The following is a 27967-nucleotide window of genomic DNA, read 5'->3' as shown; positions in this document are numbered from 1 at the left end:
ATTTTGTAGGAAGTAAGGAAACATCACTGCTATGCAAGCTGATTCTTTGGCCTCCGATTGCTTTGGCTTTTCAGGAATGACACTTGTATTTTCCTTACAAAGAGCTTTACACTTCCCTGGTAGGTGAGGAGCTTCTTGTGTATGGTATGTGCAGAAACTCATATTGACAACTTTCCTTGAGACAGCTGGGAGTCCACGGAATTAAAGAAGTTTTCCTCAAAAGGAAGGAGGCATCATTGATGCTTGGCCATTAAGTAAAAAAGCTGCAAACCCAGCAAAGGAAATCCAGAAAGTAGCTTACAGTTGGGAGCAGGAGGAGTGAGACTCTGCTCAGGGAAGCAAACACTAGATCAGGAGCAAGAACTCCCTACTGCCTCATTGCCGAGTTGTGAAGTGTATTTCCCTCTTGCTGCTTCTCTTGCAACTCTTCAGTCATTCACCTCCAGAAGAAGATGTGGTATAATCCATATTTAATAAACAGAAATATGTGGCTGAATCTGTGTTTCTAAGCTCTGGGCTATGGTACAGAATATGTTTTCTGCTGTTACACTTCCCTCTCCTTTGCAACCTAAGCTGAAATGAAGTTCTCTTTTTGACCTCTACCTTAGACCTCTTGATTTCTCAGTGTATGCTTCAAGTGTATATTCCATCCCTTTCTCTCTCAAAATCCTTTGGGATCTTAATACAACAAGTTTTCTACAAATCTTTTTCACTAGCTCTCTAAAAAGTGGCTGTTGTAACTAGTAGTGAAAAGATTCACAGAGCTTTGCCAGCTGAGGTGGGAAAGAGTACAATGAACACAATGAAATGTGGGTTGATGGGATTATGCACTACTTTATGGTGGCAAGTGATACTGTGAGCTTGTCATCACCAGGAATTCAACTAAGTTTGTCAGGTATTATTCCACATCTAGTTTGGAATTGCCCTCAAGTGGCCACTGCATTCTGAAATCAAAGTGGTGTAATCCTAAAATAGATGTTCTCCTCATGAAAAGGCTTTGCACATTTCTGAATTAATTACTTTTATTTCAAAGCAGAAAGCCTACAGGGGTTACACAGAGAGCCAAGTTGGTTGCTTTCCACCATGTATCGTTAATATCCTGATTGCATTTTTCCACCCACTTTTCCCCCTTGAATTGAATTTCATCTGTTTAACCGGATTGCTAGGGATGATTGGGAAATCTGGTAGAGTGTTGACACAGCCTTGCTGCCAAGGATAAGAAGCCATTGCTTCAAGTTGTGGCTTGTCCCATGGATGGACTAAACTTCTCTAGAACAGGAAAATTCAGGAGGAACACTATGCTGGGGCATCTGATATAGATGTAGTGTCATGCTCAAAAAAGAAAATTTGTTTAAAAGTCCAGAACTCTTTATGTATAAATGATTCCAGGAACACAAAAAGTTCTTTGCGGCACTTTATGACTTCAAATTAAATTATGTCTCTCTTGGTTGCTGTTTGAGTTTGGGACATGACCATGCAGACTGAAAGTTAAAATGCTTTGGCAAAAGATCCTATGATAAAATACCAGGAAGAGCAGACAGGCAGCATTTTAACGAATCTAAACTGGCACCATCACTATAGTTCTGAGGTACCTGCTGTTTAAGTCCTCCAGTTTTGTCATTAATCACGCAAGGAAGATATCAGCTCTGCCACCTCATTGGGTTTCAATAGCAACTCAAGGACTCTGATTCTCCAAGCTCAGAGAGTTTTAGACTTTTAAAGGAAACTTAAGCTTTCAAACTTAATTACTTTTTCTCAAATACCAGCACTTGATTACACCAAAGGCAATTGTTACCCAGAATTTTCAATCTGATGGTGATGAAGAATGACATTGCTGGCAAATTTCTTTATTCAACAGGTGATCTTTAATCTCCCCACACAACCGTGTTTTTTGTAACAGTGAATTGGGCCTTTCTAGGTTTGTGCTCCTCCTAAATTATCACTGCAATATGTGTATCACCAGCACATGTTACTGTCTAAGTCAGCCCACTCTACCAGTCAGATCACTTCCCATTATGTCTAACTGCATTTATTAAAAAGGCAAATATACTCTTTTCTTCGTGCCTTTGAAAATATTTTATTGCACCCTCAACACAGATATGCCATATGTGGAGTTGCACACATTAAAGGTTCCGGTAGTAGATTAACTTATGCTATACTTCCCCATTTAGCTTTTTAAATATTTGTTTGGATGTTTGTTTCTGCAGTGAACAGGATTTAAAATGATATAAAACCAATAATGAAGCAATAAAGTGCTCCCCTGTGTGGAGTTCATACCGCATTTAATTGGCACAATGGAGCAGTTTATGGCAAGTATTCTTGGATGTGTGAAAGTTTACTGTTATTGTGCTGCAGATGTTTCTAGGTAACCTTTAATAAGAATGGGAAATATAGATCTTTGAGATTGCTGCTTGTGCTTTATGAGCATATTTTATAGAAATCTATAGAGATGAGAATGACACAAAATAACGGTGACATTATTGCCCGAGAGCAGGGCACCATTAATGTGTCTCAATGGGAGTCCAATAAACCCCACAGCCATGGTGCAGCTTAGTGTGGAAATCGAGTTTTGCTTTTGCAGGCATGGAGACCTGCAGAAAATCATCAGAGTAAAAAACTTACAGGAAAAAACTTACAGCCAATGTTGGAAGAAGGAATACTGAAGCTAATTCAGAGACAAGGTAGGAGAGTGCATTATTTGTAATATTATTCTAAAGTATAAAGCAGCTATATATATTTATGTATGTACACGTATATAATGTATATATGTTCTAAATACTTTCTAAATGTGATGCTCTTGCTGATAATGGCAGCTGCTTAAAACCAGCTCTGGGATCAACTGGGTGAAAATTTTGCAAAATAGCGCTCTCTCTGTTGTAGTGTGGTCTGAACTGTTAGTAATACCAATGTAACCTGTCTAAAGTCCCTGGAAGCCACTAAACATGAAGTGATTAGCAATGATTGAGACGTCAGCAGAGAAGCTCTGCAAATGGAGTTGTCTGGGTGTCTTAGAAGAGCTGCAAAACTCTTCAGGTTTTGTGGGACTTAGCTTTTCATGCTTTTTTCCTACGGTGTTACATTTCCCTGCTAGCCCTCTTTGCCATATCATTAATGGGCATCTTTACCAACGTGGAGTCCAGGATGGCTCACTGGCACAAGGTGCAGTAGTCCGAACTCAGGCTCAAGGAACTTCAGTACAAAGGACTGTAATCTTGGACAATAGGTATACATATGTTCTCCCAGAAAAAAAAAAAAAAAAAAAAAAAAAAAAAAAGAAAGAAAAAGAAAAAGTTAGAAGGCATTGGGGATATTAACAACTAAAATTCAACAACTGGGTAGTAAGTCAGGTGTCTAAACATAGGTATCTAGTGCCCTGATAGTTATGGTTGGAGTTGTCTTCTTGGAACTGAGAGGATGGTTCGGTTTCCTTGGCATAAGCAGGGATTTGAGCATGGGTTTCTCATGTTCTTTGGGTACTACTATGTGAGTAGAAGTGGAGGTGGGTAATGCACCAATCTCTCCCTGTATTTCCTTGAATTTTTTTTACAAGTGTCACAAAAAAAAGTATCACTGCCAGAAAGTCAAGGCAATACATTATGGGTTTCTAAAATATTTTGCCAATTTTATTTCTGCTGTAACTGCCCAGTAAGTTTAACATCAATTTGAGAAATTCTGTGATTGCCCACAGATTATGGAGGTTTAATATGTGTGGCAAACAACTGGTTTATTATGGTGAACTTGCAGAACAAAATGACCATCTTAGACGCATATATCCTCTACCTGGGGGAGTTTTCCTGTAGAAATGAAGTCCACAACAAGTTTGGGTTTGGATGCATTCCCATTTGAGCTGGAGAACCCCAGCAATAAAAGTACATTTAACTTTAACTACTTTAACATTTATCATCTTATGTGATATTGCCTAAACTGAAGGCTTTTTTCTTTGGATCTAACAGTGACAGTTGTCCTTTAATTGTTTTCAATGCATGTTTGGATCAAGATGAGATATACATTTTCTGCATGAACAGAGAGACCATTGCTGTTAAAACTCTGTCTCCCTGCAATGACATTTTTGTTTCTGTTCCTAATTTGCTTCTGGAAAGTTGAGTTAAATTTGCTATTGAAATTGGTGACGAAGGCGTGCCAGCATCTCTGCAGAGTAATTCAAGAGATGATTTCTAAATGTATCCTAAATGGTCTTAAGGGAGGTAATGAATATGGAGCCAGACTCTTCTCCAAGGTGCACAGTGAAAGACAAGGAGCAATGAACACAGCTTCCAACACAGAAAATTTCAAGGTCAGGTGGCTGAATTGTCATCTTTGAAGATTTTCAAAATTTGACTAGACAAGGCCCTGAGCATCCTCCTCTAACTTTGAAATTAGACCTGCTTTGAGGAGGCAGATGGACTAAATTGGGACCCAGAGGTCAGTCCCCACCTAAATTATTCCAAGTAGGAATCCAGACCCTGCAACAATGAAAATGTGTGCTTTGGCCAACATTGGGCCAATTATTTTCTTGTTGTTCCCTTCGGAATTTCATAGGCCTCCACAGATATTGCAGCCTGAGAGATCTCTGTGCATACTTTCAACATTACTGTACAACCGCCATACAAATTATTACCAAACAACCCTGTTCTGCTCATTTTTCAAAGATGTCATAAAAATAAGTAACTTCATTCATTATAATAGTCTGTTTCTTTTCTGCAGTACTGTCCAAACTGAAAGACTGTAAAAGGTTTTATACATATAGGTTGCAATCAGGAATTTGAATGTACAAGTCGATTAGAAAAGGGATGGAATAAGATTATAGCTAGCAGAAATTGTTATCTTTAATAGCAGCTACAGACATCCATTCCCTCAACACAAGTTCATGACTGAATCTCTTTCCTGCATTATTTTGGTTCTGCCTGAGCATACACTAACCAGCTAGATCAACTCTGTGCTAAACATCATGGTTTCACATTCCTCCTTTTGTTTAAAAAGCTGAAGCATGCTTTATTTCTGTCACTTAAAACACTTGTAGTAGCTACCTTTAGAGTGAACAATGAGTTGTTACACATTGCTGACTGACTCGCATAGCTTCAGCAATGAATGTTATATTTTCTCTGATGCCTGTTTGGGTTTTACCTTGCTTTTGTCAGTGGTAAATTAATCCTCTCATGATGAAGGGTTTTTTTCCCCTAAGGCATACAATACTGACACTGATTTTTTTTCCCCTAAGATCTTCAGCACTTAAATCATTACATGTACATTCATTTCCATGGGCAAAAATTAGGTATTTTTACATAGAAATTTGTCTAGCTTTTTTTTTTTTTTGCTTTGTAAATTGACACACCCTATATTTAGTTTATTCAATGAATACACTCCATGTATTCTACCTAGAACAGAACTTCAGTCTGTCTGGCTAAGGACTGTGACTTAGAGGTAGGTTCCCTAGGTGGGATTGACATTAATTAGATGTGACAGCCACCCAACACTCAGGCTCGGCACAGATCCTGCAAGTGTCAGGAGCTCAGCACGTTTCAGCGGGAGCTTCTGTCCTTGACAACAGAGAGTGGTGAATACTAATCTAACATGCTTGAAAAGCAGTTTGCAATATTCATTGCTTAAAATTGATGGGAGAGGTACCATCTCATTAAGAGTGGGATTCTTTAATTGTTTCTTGCATTTTTAATGTGATAAGGAGGACTCTTTCCCACAGTACAGCAAAAAAGCAGTAGGTTCGTGCCCGAGTGGTAAAAGTCTGCCTCCGAGAGTCTGTCATACACCCAGCTATGCAGTACAGGCAAACCCAGCCAGATGTTAAAAATGCCTGTGCAGGAACACAGATAGAAACGCCTCAGCAGGAACTGTGAGCACAGAGCACCTTTAAAGATTAACTTAGCCCTGGCCCCATTGACCTGATTCAATGAAGCATTTGGGCATATGAGGTCTGGGGTCATCTCCAAATTAAGCGTCTGTGCTGGGTCTTCACAAAATCACCGAGTTTTAAGTGTGGCTTTCAAAGTAAACACTTTTAAGGACACTGAGAACTGGGTTTGGAGGAAATAAAAGAAGGAAACGAATGTCAGAGAGTATAAAGCCTGGAATCTTAATTTAGGAGAGCACTCAAATTTAAACAAAAGCCCAAAGCACTTTTCTGCACAGGATGTGTGGGATGAATCCATGCATTGCAAAGTATGGCATAATGCTTAGTAGAGTGTGAAATTAATAAGAGAACATGACTATTTAGCTCTTGAAACAAATGTTTTAATCTTTTAATTCCAGCATTACTAATGGTCTAAAACTTCATGGGTTGGAGCGGTTTCTTGCACTCTAGACACTTTTAGTTTCCTAACCTAAGCTAAGGAAAGCAAAAAGATGCTAAAGGGAAGAGAGCAGCACACCTTCTTCCATTAACAGTGGCCAAAACATCGAATCTTGTCCTAACAATCCTGATAAGAGTAAATATACATGAAGAGATGCAACCAAGTGGAGGACAGCACACAGGGTGCAAGTCCTTCATCTTCCAGAGTGTCTGTTGAGTCACCTTTATTTAATATTTATAAGGGGAGCAGGGCATTTTATGCTTTTCGTATGTGACATCTGGGTTTATAATTTAGGAAAAGTTAAATTTAAGAAATTTAGGAAAATTCAGTGATGGATACTGAGGAGGGTTTTCTAATCTGTCACAGTGGAAAGCTGCAATTCCTTCCAGAAGGAGCTGTCATGAAGAGATTAGCGTGCAGAACTACTGATTATTTGTTTTTCCACAAAGTGATGTGTGATTAGGCAAATGGAGCTACACTGTGAAAGAAGACTAGACACACATATTCTTCTGAGACAGGGAGTGGAGGATTTGGTCGATTTTGAATGGAAATGATCATGGTTAGGAGCAAGAGTAAGGCTGGGTATGAACAGCCTTTCCTTCTGTGTTGACTCCTGTTTTCTTTTGGAGAGGTCTAATCAAGAAATGGTGGTTCTTTGGCAGCAATGCTGATGTAAATGATCTCCTTTTTCCCCTCTAATTTTTATCAAATTGCCTTTTTTTTGAACTTTGAGTCAATTACAACATTTCCCATTGAAGTTTTAGGGGGCTTTGTCTTTGTGGGTTTTTTTTTCAACTAATGACATTTGTATGAGAAAAATGTAATCAATTGCAGGTTACTTTATATCATGAACCAGAAATGCATTTTAACAGAAACATTATGAGTTGATCAACTTATTTTGAAAAAATCATATAGCTAGGTATGCATTTTTAAGTTGGTGGAATGCATTATTTTTTTTAGATTTTTACAGATTACACTGTTAAGCACAGACTAGAAATGAGGTTCACTGTGGACCTGCAATGGTGCTTTGCAGTAGTAAAACAAAAGATGAAATAAAGAGGAGCTGTAGCTATTTTTGTGATTATGTAAAATTTGCTTTCCAGCAGCTTGAAGAAGCATTACTCATAGAACAGCCATCTTTTGTGCTATGCTTGGTACAAAACCATAATAAACACTCCCAAAAGACTTTAGACTGTCTTCTGAATGCATTCATGCATGATATTTAGACACTGTGACCTAATATGACAATACGTGTCGTAAGATATGAGAGAACGAGAATGGATGAGCCAAAATTTCTAGTCCAATCCCCTAATATATGATTTCCTTATATTAGCCTGCTTACATCCTTGTTTGCTGTCTACTGTTTTCAGGTGGACATTGCTTTTTTATTTTGTGGTATAATCAGCTCATAAGCGTGTCTATATATTCTACAGAGAAGGTGTTATTATTGATATTATTATTAAAAATTATGATTATGATAATAATAGAATGTTAATCTATTAGTAGAAGACAACAATCCATCACGAATCCATTTGCTCAGGATTATTCTTGATAGTCATTTTCACGGCATGATACCATTTGTCTTTTTCCTCTGTTTACTTTTTTCCCAATGATTTACTGGTATGAATGATACCTACATGAAATACGTACCAAAAAAATCATTAAAAAGACAGATCAAAATAGGGAACACCTCAATTAATCAAATGGTAGTCACTTAAGGCAACCCAGTGTTGTTTCTGAAGCATGATGTAAATCTATATTTAGATACTTGTATGCAAATGGATAGATCTTTAAATGTTTGGTGTCATTCGGTGTCATTTTATGCTATTTCACAACTAATAACATCTGGCAGAGCTCATATCTATATTATTGTTCCTTTTATAAATCTCAAAGAGTTTTATAGTTGTAAGAGTTGTGGAATGAAAAACGTATTTTATCAGCCAAGGAAGCCAATAATCTCATTTATAGAATAACGGAGATGGATCTCCTGCAGTTTGAAGATTTTGTGCTTTATCCCCCAGACTGTTCAGCAGCATACTGGATTCATGGTTAATAGTACAATATAGTACTCACTATGCAGTACTCTTACTACAATAGCAAGAGTGCCTTCTGGAGCTGAAATTAATGACCTCTACAAAGATTTTCCTGAAGGTTGTATCCATTATGACAAGTAAATTCTGCACCATGGAAAAATCTTCTCTGATGATCCCTTGGCAGCAGAAGGGTTCTTTAAAGAGTTTCCAGGTATTTTTACCAGTTGTTACTTCAGGAAGTAGGCTGCAATACTTTTGCTGACCATGCTTCTTCATTCCCTTCATATTGGAGGAAGAGAGGGGAAGTATGTTCATGTGTGCTGTAGGAATAATATACAAGACGTATTCTCCTGCATTTCTCCACCCAACTCAACTTGTTATCTTCAGATGCAGATTGAGAATTTTGTCCGTTGTTTTAAACTTTGCTCAAAAAACCTGAATGTAGCTACTGCTTTTCACTCAAGTGGTCTGAGGAATCTTTGAGCTCCCTTGAGGAGTAAAGGCCCCGAAATATTGAGAAATCCTAAATATGGACACATATCTCCACTCAAATCAGAAAGCAATGCAAGTTCACTGAGGAATTTTAATAATTTTGGAGGAGGTGCTATGGGTTATTCTTGCTCTGTGTGGATAGAAGGGAGGTGTAGGGGCACTGCACAGCCACATCAACCACAGCCACTGAAGCACAAGAAGAGATACCCTAAGAAAAAGCTCAGAGCTGGGGGACTGACTATCTTTTTTGGTTTTTCCTGTTTTTAAGATAGCAGGATTTTGTACATAAACCAAAATATTCCTGTTATCGTCATCTCCTGCTAACCAGCACAGCCCACATCTTCTGTACAGCCACTTGGGGTTTTTAAAGGGTCTGATGTGAAGCTCTGTGTTGGCATCCAACATAATGGAGCAATCACCCAGAGAGTGTGCTAGAATAAAAGTGCTGCACGGTTAGAGAGAGAGAAGTTCCTAGTGGTGTCCTTTGTGTCTGACTTCTTATCTTCGATTGCAGTCCAGCCTGAAAGAATAGACTATTTCAGTTGGAAGGGACCTACAATGATCACTCTCCGTGATGACTTGCTATTTCTTTTTTTAATTAGAAATATTGCAAGACCTGTGAATTCATGGATGACATTTTTTGGAAGGAGGAAGAGGCAAAATCTACTGGCAGATCAGCTTTTCTGGTTTAAAGTGAGGTTGGATCTAACACATCAGGGATGAGGCCCCTTGCCAAGTCTCCATTGTCTCTTCTGGTAGTAATGACCATATCATTAGGAGTATCTTCTGATCTAGGTAGCTATCCTTTTCATCAGGAAGCTTGTCTCCAACCTTTGTTTCCTTCCTGAAGGTTTATTGTCCCCCCAGATTCAAATGTAATATGTCCATAGGAAGGCTTTTGGGGCAGTGTCGGAACCCAGACAGATCTCAAAGCAATCGTACTTTTTCCATCCCTTCCCCTTGCAGCTCAGAGGCAATGCAGTACAGGAGAAAAGTATATTCAACTCTTTGTGAAAATGAAAGTGTTTCACTGGTTAAAACCTGTGGTGAATATAGAAGTGAGCTGACCTCAAAGCCACTGTGTGTCCTAGAAAAATAGCTCTTGTATGCCAAAATATCCCTTCCAGGAGTAAACGGTGGGAAACTGGAAAGAGATTTCTTTAAGACCTCACCCTAAACAGACATGTGCACGTTATTTTGTCATATAAAGAGATATTTCTCTTTCAAACCAGTTGTCTGCTCTTCATGACCTGGTGGGAGCCGGGCAGAGCAAGCTGTGGGTGGGTGGATCGAGCCCCAGAGGCAGACAGTGAGGCAGCAGTACCCTTTCCAGTTTAACGAGGGCAGAAAGGAAAACAGTACGAAGTAATCAATGTGATGAACATCACGAGAATGTCTTTAAAAAAATCCCACAATGTTTCTTGCTGCTAAGGCACAGTGGGAGTTAAAATCAGCATTTTAATGTAGCTTCGTAAGTCATTTACAGTGTCAGCATTTCTTTGTGTATGCTTTGTATCAAGATGTTTTGCCACCCCCATGCCTTCTATCTTTCTGAGAAAACCACATTTTACAACAGTAGGTTAGATGCACAGGTATTTCAAGGAACACATTTTATAAACTTCTGATTCACTGCACAAAACATACATGCATATAAGATATTTTATTATCAGAAAATACACTGAACTAGCATTTTAATACCATTAGGATTTTTGTAGGAAGAATAATGAAACCAAATAATTTCAGAGAATTATCCACAATACCTGCAAAAACTTTTTTTCCCCACTAGGAAGGCTCAAAAAAATATTTTATCTAACATACCGAATTATTCCTTTTCTTTCAAATGCCTCTGTAAGAGTAGCTCCATTATAAGACCTGCAATACACCAAGCAAGAAGAATTGCTTATCTTAAAGACACTTATAATTGAAATAAGGCCCAACAATAAGGTAGATGTGTAAGCTTACTGCTGTCACACTTGTGTGGCCTCATACTTCAGGTGCGGTCAGTAATTACACCTCAAGTCCTTTAAGACAAGACCTGTAAGTTGTGATTAACACTTTTTAGGGCTATCTCCATTGTGTATAGCTGAATAATAGGAGAGATTTTACCCCACCACAGCAGTCTGTTGGTCCACCTACTGAATAATACTGTTGTGTTTGTGCAAAAGCAACTCTTGGGTCTCTGAAAGGTTAGCAGATTTATGAGCTTTGAAGCTCTGTTGCAGTGAAATTCTTAAAATTGCCCTAAAGAAATCAGTATTTTTGCCATTTCTTTCCAATTCACTTAACATCTGACTGGTGGAGTGTGACGGTAGAAGGGTGTTTTCCACTAGTTATAACCCAGTTCTTTCCAAATCTCCCCTTAATGAGTCTATTTCTAGGACTACTTGGCAGGCAGAACTCTGAACGTTGGAGAAGCCACAAAGCAGGAAGATGCTAAATCTGACCAAAGAAGCGGTGTTGAAATGCAGGGTAAATGCAGCGAGGTTCAGTATTGTGCTAACTTGACTACATTTCTATCAGGTGCATGAAGCATAAGGAACATCACTTGTCTACTCAGAGTGTAACTCACGCACCTGAGCTGATATTTATTGATGTAGTGCAAGGACAGCATATGACTTCTGAGCTAATTATGAGGTTAAGTGGTGCTAAGATTTTGTGTTGTTCCTGTGGGAAAGGGGGCCTCTCAGCTGGGATTTCCATATGCACTTATCTTGGAAGGCCACGTAAATCAGGCAGCCGCAGTGCAGACCTATACATCTGAAAGGCAATCCACCTACACAAATAAGCAGTCATTACACTGAACTGTGGCATCACTGCATACAAATTGTCATGAAGTTGAGGCAGGAAAATGTTAATGTTCTTTACAGGATGCACTATTAACAAAAAAGTCCAACCAAAAGAAGACTGAATTGCCTCACATGTCCACACTGAAGATTTTTCTTTCTTGTTTCTACCGTGCCGAATGAGATGAGGCAAAAAGATTTTTCCAGGGTAAGGTGAAAACTGAGCACATTTTACTCATTTTGATAAATATTCCAGGTAATTTTCAGCACATAGGAAAAAGGAAGAATGATGAAGCTCTTCAAGCTTGCAGGCTGTTGTTATATACTTCAGAATAGAAAAATTTACAATTCACATAATTTGACAGCTACTGCATTCATTCCATTTGCCTGTACTAAAATGAATGTTCTTTGGGCATGAAATATGCATATAATTTGGTTTTAACCTGGTGGAAAAAAGGCTAAGTCGCTAGAAATTAGGAGACTGATTTCTAAAGAAAAGAAATGGATTTTGGTGGCTAAGGCTTTAGCTGAACTGACTGTTCAAAGGAGCTTAACATGTGGATATAATTTGCTAAAGGATTTCCCAGAGGGCTAATGTGGTAAAAGAAGTCAGATGTGTTACATGATTAATACAGCTGCTTTGTCATCATAATTCAAGTGGTCATCAATTAGATCAGTGTAATGGGGTCAACCACAAACTGTCAAAACTATACAGACCACAAAGGGGACAACCATTGAGACAAAGAGGGGGAAAAATAGAATGCAACAAATGCAAAATTTACATCAATCTGTGGGCTGATAGAATGCATTCTTATTCTTATTCTAGATTGACTAGCTAAAACCTCATAAATGAGTTATGACAAGATTAATATGCTTATAGTCATTTACAAGTGGTAGTACACCTTCTACCAGATGACCTGGAGGGGAACATTTGCTACAGCATGAATATTGGCTAAAATTGGCTAAAATCTTAGTTGGAAAGGAAAAATTCATCTTCATCATCTGTTACCAACTTTGACAAAAGATAAAATATAGGAAGATAAGATATTGCCAAGAAAGAGCCAGCTGACTATTAACAAAAAACAAGCACCAGTAAACTGATGTCTCAGTTTGTCTTATAAAAGGGCATCAAAGAAGACGCAGGCAAGGTATTTCAAATACCAAAGGAAACTAGGAATGAATGGATGAGGAAATAGAAATCTTAATTCATCTGCCTCATAGAAAATCTGTAGTCCCTGGGGAAAAACAAGAGACATTCTCAAAATACTAAAAAAAATAGTAATAATAATAATAATAAAAAATTAAAATACCCTTACAGGAGTTAGTGTTAACCTAAGATTATTAGAAGGCAAAGGATTTTTCTATGTTATCTACTTTTCTACATTTATGCTGTACTTCTTACATTTTAAAACATTTCACAATTAACATTTTCTAGGTTTCGGTTTTATTTGTTGTAGGCAAGTTTATCAGAACACGTGATAATCCATCTCACCCAAATTTTTGTCTAAAGGTCAGCCAACTGGTTATGTGGTCATGTGTGTTTCTGACACAGCCAATGTCAGATCATAACCACAGATTGTTCATGAGTCCCTAAGACAGATATCTAAACAAGTGAGATCTTCTCTGGAACATCTTTCTTGCTCTCCCAAGTCTAAAGGGAGAAAAGGACACAAGCTTAGATTTGATGTCAACATCTTAGGAAACAGCAGTTGGCTGATAAAAGTGTAAGGGAAAAAGAAAACAGACTGAGCCATTTGTCATGTCAGAGACAGGTTTATTGGGTTTATGTGGCAAGGTTTTGGTAGCGGGGGGCTACAGGGGTGGCTGCTGTGAGAAGATGCCAGGAGCTATCCCCATGTTGGACAGAGCCAATTCCAGCCAGCTCCAAGATGGACCCGCCGCTGGCCAAAGCTGAGCCCATCAGCAACACTGTTGGCACTTCTGCGATAACTTATTTGGGAAATAGTAAAACACGCTGCATAGGAGCTGTGAGAGAGAGGAGTGTGACGATGTGAGAGCCCCAGCCCTGCAGACCCCAGGTCAGTGCAGCAGGAGGGGAGGAGATGCTCCAGGCGCCGGAGCAGAGATTCCCCTGCAGCCCGTGGGGATGAAGACCCTGGTGAGGCAGGCTGTCCCCCTGCAGCCCAGGGAGCTCCACGGGGGAGCAGATCTCCACCTGCAGCCCGGGGAGAGAGGACCCCACGCCGGAGCAGGGGGATGCCTGAAGGAGGCTGGGACCCCATGGGAAGCCCGTGCTGGAGCAGGCTCCTGGCAGGACCTGTGGACCCATGGAGAGTAGCCCATGCAGGGACAGTTTTTCTGGCAGGACTTATGGCCCTGTGAGGAAAGCATGCTGAACCTGTCTGTTCCTGAAGGACAGCACCTTGTGGAAAGGACCCACGCTGGAGCAGTTTGTGAAGAACTGTAGCCCACGGGAAGGACTCACACTGGAGAAGTTCGTGAAGGGCTGGGTGGGATCCTGCTGGAGCAGGGGAAGAGTGAGGAGGGGTGAGTGGCAGACATGAAGCATTATGAACTGACCTCAACCCCCATTCCCCTGCGCTACTTGAGGGGAGGAGGTAGAAGAGTTGGAAGTGAAGTTGAGCCCAGGAAGAAGGGAGGGGTGGAGGGAAGGTGTTTTAAGATTTGTTCTTTTTTCTCACTATCGTACAGTTACTAATTGGGAATAAATTAACTTAACTTCCCCAAGTCAAGTCTCTTTTGCCTGTGACAGTAACTGCTGGGGGATGTCCCCGTCCTTATCTTGACCCATGAGCTTTTCCATCGTGTTTTCTCCCCCTGTCCTGTTGAGGAGGTGGAGTGATACAACGGCTTGGTGGGCACCTGGTGGGCAGCCAAGGTCAACCCACCACAACATGTTAGGCAAAGGGACATTTTACATGATACTAAGAATTAAAATACAAATGCTCAGGATGTCAAATTGCTTGGCTCCAAGTGATTACCGAAGAACAATTTTCCTAACACGCAGTATGATTCTTGCAGAACACAGGCCAAAAAATTGTTGCTCAACTACCCTGGCTTCCTATTGGATGAAGTCTTGTAGTCCCCCAAAAAGTTTTCAGCTGACTTCATTCCACTTATTGCATGACACAAAAAGATTCATCCTGAGTCAGTCCAAGGGTCCAGTGCCCTATTTCCACTAATCATCAAAAGCAATGAGGGGAGAGTAAGAAGAGTGCATGTCCTTGGTATTGTCTCAGCTATTGTCAGCTACCATCTATTCTTAGCTCAAGTATGTCCCAAGCTGCATGTGGTTCTTCAGTAGATTCCACTTCCACTAATTTGTCCGGTGTCTGGGTACACACAGTCTTCCCTGGCTCTCACACAGTCTTGCTGTCCTGAGATTTTTGCTGTGTTAGGGAAGAAATCTGAGAAAAGCTAGCAGAATGATCTGAGAAAAGCTCATTTTTGTTGTCACTGTTACAAGCAAACGGAAAGATTTCTTATTAATGATTGCAATCTTAGACAGCCTAATGACTCAATTGCAAGGATTTCTGTGGCTGCCAGACCACCTCTGATTTTAGTGAAGATTTCTGTGAGGCCAGTCATGGTGCCTTGTACAGCATGGCAAAAACAGGCACAAGAAAGAGGGAGAAAAAAGGATTCAGCTGCTAGGTTGAGATGTGGTCCCAGGGGGATGGAAGTTTAAATACCTTACTGGACATCTCCTAGGGAATTGGCCCATGCGCTGAATGACGAGTACACTTCAGTAGCTCAGCTGCTGAATCTTTCCCCTTGGTATTTCTATTTCGCTTACCGAGAAAAGGAAGACACACTTGGGACTTAATCTGGAGGATGGTTTGCTTTGATCTTCACCTTATCAGGCATATTGCTTTTGTATAACAGTCACTGAGAAATAGGAAAGAAACTCTACATCACCCTTTCTGTAGCATGCTAGGATTGATAAATCCCAAGAGACTACAGTGAACTGTCCTTTCACACATTTTGTGAAGGTACTTTAATCAGTGAGCTGTAATATAAAACACTACCTTCCATTGATCCACCATATATCTGCTTTTCATTTCCTGGATCTGTCCTAATTTTCTGCCTTTAGAGGTCTGTCTGGTTGTCTTAGTAAGCGCAAGCTCTTGCTGTGATTTTTAAACCTGTCACAAGAAATTATCCTACTAGGAGAAGCTAGGGAAGGGCAAAGCTTGGCTGCTATCTGTAGTCAGTCAAAGAACAGCAAGGGGTGGCTTGCTGCAAGAGTGCAGAGTTGAGGGCCAGGTCCACAGTACTGGTGGTCGCTGTAGGATCGGTCAGAGCAGCACAGGACACTGGGGCACTGGGCTGTAGTAAGGCCAGCACTGGAGGGAGAGGAAACGTAGGAGGAATGAAAAAACTCTGTGATGGAAGGAAAGGCGAATAGGAGGATAAGTTGATTTGGGACGGTATTGAGTGTGCGTGGCAAGGTTTTGATAGCAGGGGGGCTACAGGGGTGGCTTCTGTGAGAAGTTGCTGGAACCTTCCCCCATGTCCGACAGAGCCAATGCCAGCCGGCTCCAAGATGGACCCACCGCTGGCCAAGGCTGAGCCCATCAGCGACGGTGGTAGCGCCTCTGGGTGAAGAGGAGTGAGGATGTGTGAGAGCCCCAGCCCCGCAGCCCCCCAGGTCAGTGCAGAAGGAGGGGGAGGAGATGCTCCAGGCGCCGGAGCAGAGATTCCCCTGCAGCCCGTGGGGATGAAGACCCTGGTGAGGCAGGCTGTCCCCCTGCAGCCCAGGGAGCTCCACGGGGGAGCAGATCTCCACCTGCAGCCCAGGGAGGACCCCACGCCGGAGCAGGGGGGTGTCCGAAGGAGGCTGGGACCCCATGGGAAGCCCACGCTGGAGCAGGCTCCTGGCAGGAACCGTCCTTCCCTTTGGAAATTTTACAGCCCTACATCTACAGCTGCACACATACCTCTAACATCTGCTATATGTTGTACTAGGCAAACTGTTTAGATAATACTGTACATAAATTATACCTACTATAAGTATGTATAGTTTTCTTTCTATAAATACTATATCTATATTGTACTAAAGCCAACGTTTTCAGAAATGACAGCTGAATTTGGACAGTTACTCAAAGCTGCTAATTAACACAAGTTAATGGCAATCCTTCTGCTGAGCTTTGTTAAGCTCCCAGTTTCTGGAATCACATGGGTCTGTGGGAATTTTGTCTTTCATTGTCTTTTTTAGAAAAAGGATTATTCCAGATCTTGTTTGATGAGAAAAGCTGGAAGGAAAATTGTGTGAAGCCTTCAGTGTTCAGAAATCAGAAAAGAAGGTTTTATTTTGTTTTTAAAAGAATCTTATGATTCTGAAACCAACATACCATTATCCGGGGATGGTTTTCCTCATGACCTTTGAATACTTCCAAAGCATTGTTGTTGGCTTTGTATTTCCTGTGTCTCCCTTGTATAACAGTAACACACCCACTGACAGCTCAGCGGGAGCTGCAGGGCTGCCATGGTTCCAGAATTCAATCTTTTTTTACTTCAATTTGTTGCTGTAGATACTTCAGTGTACCTATTTTGTGGACATTAAGTATATACAAATCTGAGACCTAGTCTAAATCTCTGGTGCAATTTGCAATCCTGATTTCCCCTTTTATAAATGTACGCCTGCAGTAGTTTGGTACTGCTGATGTCTCTTTACCCAATGCGGCATAAGAAGACCTACAATACCTTCTTGTTTCCCCTGCGAATTTGCAATGTTGTCTTTCTTTCCTGTTTAAATTGAAATAATCTTATCATGCCGTTTCCTACTTTCCGTGGGTTTTTTTAATCATCTCAACACATTGCTCCACCATGTTCTTGCTGACAGCCCCATCTGTTTGACATATGCATTTATTCTGCCTTGCAATTGTTTACTTAATGAGAGTATCCTTTTATGAGTCTCCATTTTAAGCTTCTCTCTTATTTCTTTGGTAACACTTAAAAGACATTTTGCAATTAATTTTTCCCTGTTTGCATTTTTTAATTTGCATTTTTTATTTTCCTCCTCATTTTCTTTATTAAGTAGTAAATCACATCACAAATCCATTTATTGTTATCAAAGGAGAAGAAAAATGTGTATCCTGATATATTTATAGCTTTTGTATCTCTTAAATCAAACCTGGCTTTACAGAAAAGCAAATGCAGCTATTTCATTTCTATGCACAAAATTTACCTGTGATTCATAAACACAGAGAGGCAATACATAAAAATGAGAAGAGACAGCTGCTATAAAACTGCAGAGGATATTTTATAGATTTTATAGAATTTACACCTCTAAATCTTAGGCTTGATTCTTAACTGTGCTTCTACAACAATCCCCAGTCACCAGGCCATGGGCTTCGTGAGCTGAGGGGTAAAGCTTGTAAAAGCTATGATGAAGTTCATTCACCCTCTGTTAAGTAGTTCAGGATTTATTAAGGAAAAGGAAACCTGTGGCCGTGTGGCTTTGTACCATGTTGATTATTGCATCCAGGCAGGAATGGGCGAGATACGAGTTCTGCTCTTCCTTTCTATTAAAAAATCCGTGGATGTCGTGGTTTAACCCCAGCCGGCAACTAAGCACCACACAGCTGCTCGCTCGCTCCTCCCCTGCAGCGGGTTGGGGGAAGAGAATTGGAAGGGTAAAAGTAATAGAACTCGTGGGTTGAGATAAGAACAGTTTAATAATTGAAATAAAATAATAATAATAATTGTAATGAAAAGGAAAGTAACAAAAAGAAAGGACTAAAAGCCAAGACAGACAAGTGATGCAAAAGAAAACAATTGCTTACCACCAACTGACCGATGCCCAGCCTGTTCCCTAGCAGCGGTCCCCCAGCCAGCTTTTCCCCTAGTTTATACGCTGAGCATGACGTCTTATGGTATGGAATATCCCTTTGGTTGGTCGGGGTCAGCTGTCCTGGCTGTGTCCCCTCCCAGCTTCATGTGCCCCCCCAGCCTCCTTGCTGGCAGGGCAGCATGAGAAGCTGAAAAGTCCTTGACTTAGTGTAAGTACTGCTCAGCAGCAACTAAAACTATCAGTGTGTTATCAACATTATTCTCATGCTAAATCTAAAACACAGCACTATACCAGCTACTAGGAAGAAAATTAACTCTACTCCAGCTGAAACTAGGACACCTGTGCTGAGGACCCCAGTGCTGGAGGCAGTACTTCAGGTAGGGTCTCACCAGAGTGGAGCAGAGGGGCAGAATCCCCTCCCTCGATGTGCTGTCCACGCTTCTTTTTATGCAGCCCAGGATACGGTTGGCTTTCTGAGCTGCATGTACACATTGACAACTCGTCCAATTTTTCATCCACCAGAATCCCCAAGTCCTCCTCTGCTCTCAATCCCTTCATCCCCCAGCCTGTATTGATACTGGGGATTGCCCCAACCCAGGTAGAGGACCCTGCACTTGGCCTTGTTGAACCTGATGAAGTTCACATGGGCCCACTCCTCAAGCTTCTCAAGGTCCCTCTGGATGGCATCCCTTCCCTCCAGTGAATCAACTGCACCGCTAAGCTTGGTGTCATCTGCAAACATGCTGAGGATGCATTCAATGTCTATGTCACTGAAGATATTAAGTAGTACTGGTCCCAGTATGGACCCTTGAGGGACATCACTTGTTTGACCTGGACAGTGAACGTTTGAGTTGTTAGTGGCCAACCGAGCTAAAATACAAACCAGACTCAGAAATGAGGGTAGAAGTAACTCATGGAAGGAGAAGGAAGCATCCACCTGAAGAGCTGTCCTCCATATATCCCTGTGCCTCTTTGCTCCTGGGATTAGGTGAGTCAAAAGAAGAATTCCAGCTGGTGCTGGTAGGGTCATCACTGCATTCTGTCTGATATACCAGGATGCATCAGAACGCTGTCTCATCACCTCTGCTGAAAAACAACACAGCCAGTACCACAGTGCTCATCCATGCTAGTCTGGAGTCTCCGTGTCACGACATAGTGCGGAATATAGATTTATACATATGATGGCTTTTGCCTGTCAAAGACCTTCTGGTCAAGCACAGAACCGAATAGCATGTGCTGCTAAACCTTGGCAGAGGTGCCGCACTCCTGGGAGCCTCCCAGAGCAACACCGTGACCTGGGATACAGCTGGAGGTGCCAGCCCTCACCATGACCCTGACAGAAGGCTGACCGAACGGTCCGTCCGCAGACTGGAACCAATCCTTCCACGCGGCCGGTGAATCTGGCAGGGCAGATTGGTTTCCTTGCACCACGCACACACGTGCATCCTGGTTGCAAAAGCGGTAACTGCCGGTCCAGCAGACTGACGAAACAATTTCTTTTGACCTGCTAATTTCTCCCTTCCTTTCAGCATTTGCTTTGATCTGCTTTTCATTGAAATTCCCCCTTCGTTCCAAACATGGTTTATTCTGTTTACTTCACATGTCTAAACAGCTGATATACTGTCACAGCCTCTAAGGGCACCCTTATAAGTTGTCTCATTTTAAAGTCACTTAGACCTAGACTGTGCCTGCCTAGCCTCCAGACAACCTTTGCACAGATGGAAAACACACTTTATTATATTCTGCATTTTCAGGCTGGTTAAAAAATTGTGGAACTTCGGTGTTGTGTTTTATGACAGAAGATTCATATTCTCACATGCTACTGAAAAGGTCTATTACCATAAAGGTTTATTATTCATGTTGGCTACTGGTACAGTCCAGGCCTTAGGATTTCATCTGCCTAGGATGCACGGATCCCCCACATAGCTTATGGATTATATACACTCTGTTTATAAAATATCTAAAAGGAGTGGGATGATCTCATCATTTATTAACCCCTCTTCCCATTGCAATGCTTTCCCCCTGGCCCATTTAACCAATTCAGGCTACGTTTTAGGAAGAGAAATCTATTAGTCCTAGATAAAGAAATTAGAAGTTTATGCTTTATAAGCTAATTGACCAAATAAGCTAATTGACCAAATAAGCTAATAACAAGTCCATTTAAAGGGAAAAATAACAGGTTGTAACTCCTGCTTCTTTTTTATCTAGCAGATACTACTTAAGCAAAGTCTAAACTAAAGCAAAATCTAAACTGTGTTTTCTCTCCAAAGCACAATGAGGTGCCAGGAAGGTTTTACTCCGCCACAACAAGTATAAAAGAAAACCCAGAGCTTCCCTTTTTGTGTTTATTATAAAGGGCTCCAAAATTTGAAGATACATCCAGGCTAAATAGCTGTGTACTTGCTGACATGTACAGACCCTCCCATTGCACAACAAACATGTAGTCATCAGCAAACAGGGAAATAAGGTGCTCTTTAACAATCAGCCAGTGGTTTGACATGTCTCTCTGGGTTTCACAATATATGCTATAACTGGTCTCTCAGAGATTTACCTCTGTCTGGAAATAACACCTTTTATGCACACGGTTCCCAGGGAAGATAGAGGGTCCTCTCAAATAGTCCACTTCTGTCAATATATCGCTCTTGTCAGGGAAAAGTGAAGAAATTCATAAAATAACATGGTATATTTAAAACTGCTGCTCCCTCCCTCCCTCCGCTGTCTGTGTGCTGTGTTTTCCGACTTCTACATCACCCGCAGGTGTGGAATTAAGGTTTTCCTCCCAGAGTTAAAATCACCAGGGTGGAATTGTCATCCTGTCAGGGCTCAGATGAAGCCTTAAATACCCATTACCTCTACATCGCCCAGCAGCAGACATAGACTTCCAGGGGCGGCTGCCTTTGGGAAACTTCTCTTTTTAGCTTCTGTCAGGTTCCTAACTTTTTTTAGTTTATTCAAATGCCAGCTGCGCTCAGACAAGGCACATTAGCACGCTTTGCCTGCAGACCGGTTTATGGATGGTTTAAAGTACCTTTTGTCTTTATCAGCCATGTGTTGCAGCGATACCGACTGTCACTGGTGATCAGAAATGCTAACGCAGGACGACAAGAGGCCCTTGGAGGCATCATCTGGATGAACCTCTGTGCCGGTTTTGGCTGCAATAGAGTTAATTTCCTTCATAGTAGCGAGTATGGGGCTATGCTTTGGATCTGTGCTGGAAACTGTTGATATCGCAGAGATGTTTTCATTCCTGCTGAGCAGGGCTTACCCAGAGCCAAGGGTTTTTCTGCTTCTCCCCCCACCCCACCAGCGAGGAGGCTGGGGGGGCACAAGGAGTTGGGGGGGACACAGCCGGGACAGCCAACCCCAACTGACCCAGGGGATATCCCAGACCATAGGACGTCATGGTCGGCAGATAGAGCTGGGGGGAAGATTCGCCAGGAGGCCACTTCTCGGAACAGGCTGAGCATCGGTCAGTTAGTGGTGAGCAATTGGTTTCATTTGCATCACTTGTGTGTCTTGAGCTTTATTCTCTCTTTTTGTTATTTTCCTTTTCATTATTGTAATTATTGTTATTATATTTAAATTATCAAACTGTTCTTATCTCAACCCCCAAGTTTTCTCACTTTTACCCTTCCAATTCTCCCCCCCATCCCACAGCGAGTGGCTGTGTGGTGCTTAGTTGCTGGCTGGGGTTAAACCACGACAGCCTCAGTCCTAATGACTCTGGTAAAAGCTCCTCACTAAAGTGTCAAGACAAGGAGATGAGATGACACCAAAGGCCGGAGAGAGAGAATTCCTGAAAGAAACTAGGCATTTTTGGCAAAGTAGCCAGTAAAGAAGCAAATTCCAAGGCACACAAGGTAAAAACATAACTCTTTGTGCCCTAGAAAATTCATAGACCTCTAAGTGATAGAAGCTTAACACTGCATCAGATTTTCTCTAAGCGATTTCTGCATCTTGCTGAGGAACTTGTCGAGCATTTTTTATTGCTGTTGAGTGCTTCGCAAATTGGTCCTGGATTAGTCCCAGGTGCTTCTGTCCACCCTGACTCTGGTTGCATTCCTTGCCTCCCCTCTCTTGATTGGTGTTCTTCGCCTTTGCAGGACTTCAGATGTGGCTGAAGCATCTCTGCTAAAGGAACATTTTGCCGTGGCCCTTCCCTTGCATGGTTTGTGAAAGCCAAAGGCATGAATTCACAAACCCAGAAGATACACGGATAGATTAGCATGGGAGCTAGATACCCCAAATTACCTTTTATGTACCCAAGAAAATATTTATGCACCTCTGACTTTTAAACCTTTAACAAAGATACCATTTCTGAAAGAAAACATAGCTTGTCTTTTAAAACTACTTAAACTCCTTAGATACCAGGTGCAAATATTACAGTTGCTGTGGAATTGAGCTACTACGGCTTAACTGAAAGCTCATCTCCTGGAAGAAACCAGGCAAATATCAGACTGGAATGACTTTCTCCCACTATTGACATGCAGAGAAGTCTACCAGGAGATACTAATTTGCTTAGCTTCCACTCTAGGGAGTCCCATGCTGTGGCTTTGCTCAGTTTAATATCTTGTCTTTGTAAACTATTATTACTGCATTTGAAACATAAAACACGGAGATTCCAATCTTAATTAGGCAGCTGATGCACTGCAACTGTAAAAGAGATGATTTTCAGGAAATGAGTATTCCCAAATTGTGCAGTCAAAGATATTTCCTCGTTCTGAGCTGATTGGTCAGTGTAGCTGCAACAGTGCTGCTAATTGCTGGGGATTTGGTTGTGGGTCTTGCAGCACGTCCAGCCATAGGGTGTGAGAATGTCAGGCTGCATTATGGAAACAGGCAATGAAACCAGAATGTTAATTTTTTTTTTTGCTGTTGTTGCAGAAAAGCTAAAAACTGTAAAATAAATACTAGACTCAGACTGCAGGCAAGCACCTCCTTTATTTTCTTTTTTTTTTTTTTTTTAATTAATAAAACAATCTAATATTTCTAGGGAATCATGAAAGGTCAAGTGTGTAACATTGCTGCAGGTACCAGCTTGCCCTGACAGCTGAAGACAAATGCAGTTACGACACCCTAGACATGCAGCTGCCTGATTTGCAAATGTAGTCCATTTATTACCCAGCCAGACTTCCAAGAATTGAGCATGTGGTCAATAATAAGCCCCCAAACTGATGATGCATCTATTTGTGAGCCAAAAATTCTGCTTGTAAAATCAGACTTTGAACTGAGGTTCTTTGAAGAGCTGGAGCCATAAAAGCTGCTTCTGGAATTGCATATCAAATAGGATGATGGAGGGACAAAAGGTGGAAAGTTTCTGTCTCAGATATGTAACCCTTTAATTAATGTCGAACACTAACCTGGATGGTTTAAAAGAAAGGTTGTACAGAAAGTAAACAGTCTAAACGAAACTATCAAAATATATACATATATATATGTCTCAGAGATTGGCTACGTATGAGGAAAGCAGAATTACCTTGTGGCTACTTGTATGTGTTTACTTTGGTTAATAAATTAATTTTACAAAACTCACATTCCATGCTTCATCAGAAATATCATCTTTTATTACAATATAACCTGCCATCACATGCATAAATATTGATGGAGTAAAATATATTTTCATTGATTGTTTCCTGGCAATTGACATAAAATTGCATCTCCTGCATGTATTTACCAATTTCACTTCATCCAGTTAGACAAGCTGTTTTAAGAAGCAAAAGAAAACTGCTATTTAAACATGTGCCTTCTCCCTCCCTCCTCCTTTTATATGGTCAGGTAGGTTAAAATAGAAGCCCCCCCCCCCAAAAAAAAAAAAAAGTCTGAACAGAAAATATTGATGTACAACAATTCAAGCTGCATACACAAGGTACTGTTGGGAACAGCTATTCCTGAATAGAAAAGTTCAATGAAAATATGTGATCTAAAAAAAATGGTGCATAAGAAGAACAAAGCCTGATTTTCAGAGTCCAAATGGTTTTCTGCTGAAAGCCCAACTTGGTCAAATAAAATATGATTTTTCTGGAATAGCAGAGTAATATTTACCTTTCACTCAATGCATTTTCCTATCAGTAATGTGTGTATGCTTCCCAAGGTAGTTAGGATCATGAGATTTTGTTTGTATGGAGCTTCAAAGACGAAAAATGAGAGACATCCTGTCATTACTGGTGGTGTGGCTGAGTTGCTAAATGAAGCCTTGGGGGGGAGATGCTCCACCACCATTTTTCATGAGTGTTTGGAGCTGATCCCTCATGCCCAGCACTTCACCTGCACATCAGCTTGTGGCTCTGGTGCTGGGACACCCAGAGGGCCTTTATGGAGAACTAGAATGAAAATTAATTTTAAATCCACTTTGCAGTATCCTTGCCCACTTGGAAGGCAATAGAGACTCGTGTCTTTTATTACTTATTGCAAATAGTGGGGAAAATGTTTCATTTTGAAATGGCTATGCAATTAAGATGCCTGGTCCCTAATGACCAGCAAAGAGGACATAGCACAGAATGTATCAATAAAAAACAAGGAAATCCAACCTGTTAGGGACTGACACAGTATAATTAAATTTAACATTTGTTCCTGAAAGGGTATTGGCACAAACTGAGCTCATTAATTCTAAATTGAAGCTTTTATTCTGGCCTGCCTCTGACAACCCCTTCTAAAAAGGCTCTGTTTGCTAGATACCCAGGTGGCATTCACACATTTATTGTGTTATAGAAAGAGACTTGACAGATTCTTATCACTTCAGTACAAATAAAAATGAACATTTGGAATTATGTAACCTCCTAAGGAGGCCTGATTCTCCGTGATACTTTTCTAATTCTTATGATGTAAATATGTATGACTTTAGAACATTTCTCTAGAAATTGGCCAAAATCTGTCCACCATCTACCAGAGGTGGAAAATCTGCCCAAGAACAGTGACTGCAGTGAAACCTGACACAACAGAAACAAGGGGAACAGATGATGAGTTCATAGTTTAAAGCAGGTTTCTACAATACAGTGAAGAAAAAAAAGAAAAAATCTATATGTACTTTAAGTGTATTATCTATGTGGGGGTTTTTAATTACTGTTATACCAGGTCTTTAGCCATAGCTCTCAAACATTTTTGAAAGTTACCATTACGCTTAATGAATATTGGCTAGAAGCCACTGAAGACAAGCGACCTGGAGATAACTAAAACACATGACCAACTGCTATGTTTGTTGCAAGTTGAGCACAAAATAATTTTTGGAAGAAATGACAACTTCCTCTGCTTCACCAGAGGCACCCAGATTTGTAAGTAAAGCATGGGGTTCAACTCATGAAAACTTAGCCCTTTAGAAGCCATCTGAATATCTAGGTGCTTGTGTTCCCCAGTGTCGGCTCAAGGTATGAATTGTTACCCTTAATAAGGCATCCATATGACTTGAATTAAACAATGCTTTAAATTTGAAATAGCTGACCTGGCACTAGTTCTGAATTGCAGCTTTGTTGCTGAGATTATTAAACTAGTACCATGACATCTGTGCAGCCACAGTTTCTGTTTGCAACCCATCTGCACTTATTTATTAGATTAAATAATCCCACACAGTCACACTTTGCTTTATTACGTTGACTAGGTTAACTGAGGTGGAATAATTGAAGCTAATTGTTGCAGCACAGACAAGCCCTGGATAGATTTAGAACATTAAGGCATTACAGCACCATGTATTTATGCTAGAGGGCACTCATATATCATTCTGAGCAGTAATAGAGCTTGGCATTTGTATAACATATATCTTCAAAGCATGGTGTCAACTGTAACTTTCAAGGAGTGCTGTGAGGTAGGTGTGTACATCAATCCCTATTTTACAGATGAGGAAACTGAGGCAGAAAGGTTAAGGTTTTTGACTCAGATCACAGCAGGAGTTAAAGGATGTTTAACACAGGTGTTAAGGATAACACTGCAATCAAGACAACTTGAAAATTGCTCTCCTGGAAAAAAGCCAGCTCATGATAAATACGGATCCTTACATCTACGTGTGTGTGGGGATTAATTCTGGAAATGGATTTTTATTTTTAAAACCACAGACCTTGCTTTCTTATTCTAAAACTCTGTGACAAAAATACATCCATTTAAGGCTTTAGGAAGAGCACATAAAGAGCTATGTCTCTGTCCCCGGCTCTTCTCTGCAGTGGCTGTATAGTAACAGATCATTCAGTCATAGAATCATTTAGGTTGGAAAAGACCTTTAAGGCCATTGAGTTCAACTGTAAACCTAACACTGCCAAGTAACAGAATGAACTTTAGAGGCACATGAACCGCATAGGTCTCACAGGATAAGGTCAGCTTGAGGATTTTGTTTTCTCGATTTTTCCTAGCCAAAACCTATTTATTAGCCTTCGAGAGTTTCACTCCTTCATTTCCAGCTAAGTATTCAGTGAAGTATTGCGGTGATTTCTGCAAACACAAGACGTCATGAGATTCTGCCTCCTCCCCTCCACGGTGTTACACATCTCTAAGGAAAGAAACCCATCTCAGAAGACAGTTCCTGCCACTCAGAGTTCACAGCTTAGGAAGGAAAAGGCTGAGCAGGAACAGAAAATGCAAGTGATTTGTCTACGGCAGTAGACAGGCAAAGTTTGTCTTGCAGGGGCTTGCAGCCAGATGTCAAGACTCCTTGTCTAGACACACTTGTCTGAATGAGTCCACCAACCTGTATATTTTGTCAGACTCTGAAAATCAACCATTTCATTTCCACAGTACAGCTCAACAAATTCTACACATATTCCAGGAGTGCTTCTGAGCACTGTTCCGTTTTGCTTCCTGTGATCATTCATACAATTGTGGTTTCTAGAAGAGTGTTCTCAGAAAGCAAATACCCTGCTATTCAATGCAGAGGCATTCCTGAAAAGTTCAGCTGTTACATTATAGTGTGGATAGTGAATTTTCCCATGAGAATCAACATAGAGGAGGGATGCATGCAGGGACTTAGAGAATATACACAGTTTAAACACACAGGGACATCTGTGGCATGAAGGATGGAAAGGCAGGAACAAAACCAATGACTGTTTTCCAGAGGACATGCTGGCTTTATAGAATAGAAAACCTTTCTGAAAACTGTCAGCTGCTTCACCTGTGAGACTGTACCCCCAGTCCCCTGTTTTGTCACCCCTCACCCTTGACTTTTTCCATTTTGCTTCATCTGAAGACAATGCTAACAACTATGAGAATTTAACTCTTCAGAAAGAGGGAGCCAATACTACATCAGGGCTCAGTCTCAGAAGCTGAGATCTGGACAACTGATATGAAATGTTGCTTCATGTTCAGTCCTACCACTTCATCCAAGAGACTGAACTTGCAGTGAGAAGATTTCACGGCGAGCAGTGCTGTTGTCTCTTTCTGAACAGCTATATTTTCATTGTCACCATCATCTTCCTCATATGAAACAAGATCATTCAAGTTTGAGGGGTGACAAAGCTGTGTAATGATGATGGTTGCCCGGTCAAGGGACTGAGAAGACAGGCTGGAGGACCAGTGGACAAGTAGGGTATTGCTGCAGTCACATCACAAATACAAGCTTTCAGAAACCACATTGCAAAGAAATAAGTTTTTTATATCACT

At 40.9% G+C, this 27967-nt stretch overlaps 1 protein-coding gene across 1 annotated transcript in view; it reads left to right on the top strand.

The window, feature by feature from the left end:
• The window catches only part of PRSS23 (serine protease 23), an 898595-nt gene that overhangs the window by 546230 nt on the left and 324398 nt on the right, over positions 1-27967 (top strand). The gene's annotated exons all lie outside the window — the stretch shown is intronic.

This window comes from Accipiter gentilis, chromosome 19, assembly GCF_929443795.1.
Source record: "Accipiter gentilis chromosome 19, bAccGen1.1, whole genome shotgun sequence".
NCBI lineage: Eukaryota > Metazoa > Chordata > Aves > Accipitriformes > Accipitridae > Astur > Astur gentilis.
This window is presented reverse-complemented; position numbering and strand designations above follow the sequence as displayed.